The sequence below is a fragment of the Cebus imitator genome, unplaced genomic scaffold (genome assembly GCF_001604975.1).
Source record: "Cebus imitator isolate Cc_AM_T3 unplaced genomic scaffold, Cebus_imitator-1.0 Scaffold124, whole genome shotgun sequence".
Classification (NCBI taxonomy): domain Eukaryota; kingdom Metazoa; phylum Chordata; class Mammalia; order Primates; family Cebidae; genus Cebus; species Cebus imitator.
This window is the reverse complement of record NW_016107439.1, coordinates 1,819,627-1,823,504: the sequence shown is the minus strand read 5'-3', so window position 1 is coordinate 1,823,504 and position 3,878 is coordinate 1,819,627. Positions and strand designations below refer to the sequence as shown.

At 57.1% G+C, this 3,878-nt stretch overlaps 1 protein-coding gene across 3 annotated transcripts in view; it reads left to right on the top strand.

Annotated features, from left to right (window-relative positions):
- The first annotated feature begins 368 nt into the window (after window positions 1–368).
- PDGFRA (platelet derived growth factor receptor alpha) overlaps window positions 369–3,878 on the top strand; it is a 61,473-nt gene continuing 57,963 nt past the window's right edge. The window contains exon 1 of one of the 3 annotated variants that reach the window (XM_017540266.2): window positions 369–678. The gene's annotated coding sequence lies outside the window, so the exon portion shown is untranslated. Of the gene's footprint in view, window positions 679–1,588; window positions 1,868–3,312; window positions 3,426–3,878 lie in introns of those variants that run through there. The other 2 variants (XM_017540267.2, XM_017540268.2) reach the window with 2 other exon arrangements.

Sequence of the window (3,878 nt, the reverse complement as noted above, 5' to 3'; positions counted from 1 at the left end):
TTCAAAACCGCGCAACCGCTTGTAAGACTTTTCCCGAGCGTCCTATTTCCAGTTGGGCCGAGTTTGTAGAATGGACATTTCTTGATAATAGATTTATATTCTCTCTGGGTATTAAATGCAATTTTACATGTTCTTTTTCTTCTTTTCAAAGAGAATACAAAACTGTAGCAGTGTAAGAAAATAACCCCAAAATGGGGAGGCAAACATTCTGGAAATGAGGGGCTGCTGCAGTTTCATAAAACCGCTTTCCCGGCAGAGCACCAACACCTCCCCCTTCCACCTCCCCATCCCATCTGGTCTGCTTCTCCCCGCCCCCCAGTTGTTGTCGAAGTCTGGGGGTTGGGACTGGACCCCCGATTGCGTAAGAGCGAAAAGCGAAGGCGCAATCTGGAGACTGGGACATTCGGCGCGCAGGGAGTTCCAGCGCAACTTTTATTTTGAAGAGACGAAGGGGGGGTGCTTATTTCCTGACAGCTATTTACTTAGAGCAAATGATTAGTTTTAGAAGGATGGACTATAACGTTGAATCAATTACAAAACGCGGTTTTTGAGCCCATTACTGTTGGAGCTACAAGGAGAGAAACAGAGGAGGAGACTACAAGCGAGCACTGGAGGCCGTGGACACACTCTTTACTCCATGTGTAGGACATTCATTGCGGAATAACATAGGAGGAGAAGGTAAGAGAGAAGAAAAAATGATTTTTGATTTTTGTTTATAAGGGAAGTCCCTGATCAGGCTCTGGGGCTGGAGAAAGTGAAGTAACTTCAAAACTTTAGGGGACAAGAAAAAAAAAAAAAAGGAGATAATTCCAGTTGTGTGTCCAGAGAGTAATATTTTTTCAGAATAAACTTCACTTCTGGATGGGCAGGAGATAACCATAGAGTTAGAAAGTCTAGGGATTCTTCTTTTTTCTAAAACCGCACATTTTCCAGACCTATTTTTTAAAAACAATGTTTTTCTAACAACCCTATGGCCTCCCAAAGAAACTGTTTAGGCTTACATTTTTGAGGTTTCTTTTGGGAGTGGGGTGGTATTCGTGAATACTGGGCCGAACACCAAGGAACTGGGGGTGGAGGCAGAGGTGTTGGCCCTCTTCTTGGCAGTGGGTTCTGGAAGGCGACAGGTTTTAAATGAGTGTTTTCATTCCTTGCCTGCGGTTTGGCGGGACAGCGCTGCAGCCCGTGGTGTGGAGCGCAGCTGGGTGACCAGGGGAGGTGGGGAGAGGAGAGCGCCGTGTGGGGCGCGGGAAAGGGTTGCGGGGCGCGGGAGGAGGGCAGGGCTCGGCTGGAGACCGGACCTCCGTGCTGGCCTGCAGAACGTGGAGCGGGCCGAATGCGTGTAATTACTGGACGGCGTTGCTCTGGGTGGGAGCCGGGGCAGGTTTGGCGCGAGGGTGAGGCGACTGCAGGACAAGCGGAGGGGCGCAGGTAAGAGCAGGGGTGTGGGGCGCTCTGGAGCGGTTTGTCGAGTCAGTGAGGTGCTAGGAGAGTTGGTGCCTGCCAGGCAGCGCGCTCGGGTTGCACGCCTTAGAGCGGGGGCGACAGCGGCGGCGTAGGGGGGCGGTCTGGAATAATGACAAACACATTTGGCCCCGAGTGAAGAAGTCGTCGTAGCCTCGCATTCCAGCAACTGGGATTTGAGGAATTTCGAACTGCACACTCAGGGGCCCTCATTGTGCGCCGTGGCCCCCGACCCCGCCGGTCTCCCCGCACCCCCTCCTCGGTGGAATCCACTCTGCATAGCCCGGGGCTCTGCTGCCGCTCAGTACTGGCCGAAGGCAGGAAGATTGGGAAGTTCTCCAGGGCAGTGCTGAACTTCTCGTGAGGAATTTAGGGACGACTTGGAACTGGGGAAACTTGTTTGCAGGTAAGACAGAAAGGTGGGAGGTAAACCACACTCTCCTTCCGGGCACCTGAGCCCTGGGAATCCCTACGCAGCGCCCCTCTCCGCGCGGGGGTGTGTGGCACTCGCGGTCTGCGCTCGCCCTGCGCTCCTCAGTCCTCTCTATTGCCCTTTTCTCCATTCCTCTCCCTGCCCGCTTGGGAGCCGTCTGTGCGAACTTCTTCTTCCTCTGCTGTCTACCCCCATGGAAATCGGGTTTTACACACGAAATTAACTCTGCCGGGCTGTGCCCGGGGAGCAGGCGGTGTCCATTTGGCTCTGAATATAATATGTGGGATCAGCGGTTCTGTTCCGAGAGGGTGTCGGCCAGATCGGAGAGACGAGTAGTGTGGCCCGACCCGAGTACGGCTGCCGGAGGGAGCCAGGAGCCCGGGACTGGCCCGGCGTGCGGGAGCTGCCGGTGTGGCCAGGCCTCGCGTCTCGGTCCGGAAGGACTTGCTAGCCCGGCCTGCTGTCCTGTGTGTATCCCTCCCGCAGCCAGATTGCCGGTCCCGCTGTTCGCTCCCGCAGTTCTGCTAAGACCTCAGGGTGTACGGAAAGCGTGCCTGGAAGAACTTGCCACTCACTGCATCTCCCTGGGTGGGAGGCAAGCAAGAATGGCCCCTATCAGGTCCCGACCACCCCGCGTCCGAAAAGCCCCGGGCTGGGCGGTGTGGGAAATGGCTTTTTGGCTCCGAGGCCGAATTGCTCAATGTTTTGGACCGACTCGCCTCGCCGCGGTCGCTCCTGACCAGATTTTTGGAGAAGCGAGAGGCATCCAGGGCAAACGAGGCACGACGGTCCTCCGCCCTGCATCCCACAGGACGAGCATCCCCGGAGCCACAGGAGGGGAGGAAGGGGCTCCCCGGGCAGGCACAACCTCACCAAACGCCGCGGGGTCCCACCCCCGACCCCTAATCTGGTTAACCTGGACCTCGGCTCTGCTGAATTGCATCTCCTTCCCCTCTCTCCTCGGCCTCCTCCTTTCCACAACCCTCACGAGGGGGAGGCCCTGCCTCGACTCCTCGATAGGCGCGGGGCCGAGCAACCTAGCTTTGACGCCCGGGTCAGGCCCTGCTTCGGAGCTTGCATAGTTTTGGGTTGACCCAAGTGCAGCTGGACCTCGCTTACAAGAGCGAGGAGGAACGAGAGTGGAGGGACGCCAAGAATGAACCCGTCGTTGGTCCCCGGTGCCCTTGCTCTTGCTTAAATCCTTAGATCGAGAGGGACTCGGAGAGCCCTGGCTCTCAGCTCTCCGCCCCTGGGCCAGTTTCCTCTCGGGACTCGGACTGTGGAGGGATGCAGGGGGAGGGGCACTGGGCTGGGCTTTCCAGCTGCAAACACGTCTGGCGCCGAGGCGGGCCCATTTTGTGCCCCCTGGGGACGGACCGTGGGCGGCGCGCCGCGGCGGGACGCGTTTTGGGGACGTGGTGGCCAGCGCCTTCCTGCAGACCCCGCGGAGAGCTGCGACCAAGTTATACGTTGCTGGTGGAAAAGTGGCAATTTTAGGAAAAGAGCTAAAAGCGGGATCGGTGACCGAAAGTTGCGGCTCTCAGGGTCCCCGGGGTCTAACCCGCCGGGTCCACCCTCAGCATCAGTCTTGGGGCAGCAGAGAATCTTTCGGTCTCGCCGGGGGCGCAAGATTCAGGGTCCGGTCAAATTGCTTTTCCCGACTGCGCCCTAGTTAGGGTCCTGCGGAGCTTGTCGTTTGCCGAAGTGGCTTGGCCGCATTTCCTTTTGTTTTAAACCGATTAATGAGCGAACCCGGGATGGGCTGGAGAGGTAGATTTCAGGAGGAAATAATGGGAACCCCGACTTGAGGCGCCTTCTTCCCTGCCTCCTACTGCAGTTTCCCGGGCACCCCGCGAAAGGGGAGTGAGAGACGCGGGCGGGCGCGGACGTGAGGGGGCAGAGGAGGCTAAGACGCGTGTCGGGGAGGGTGGGCACCAGAAGCCACGATTCTTTTCTGTTTTTTTTTTTTTTTTTTTTTTTTTTT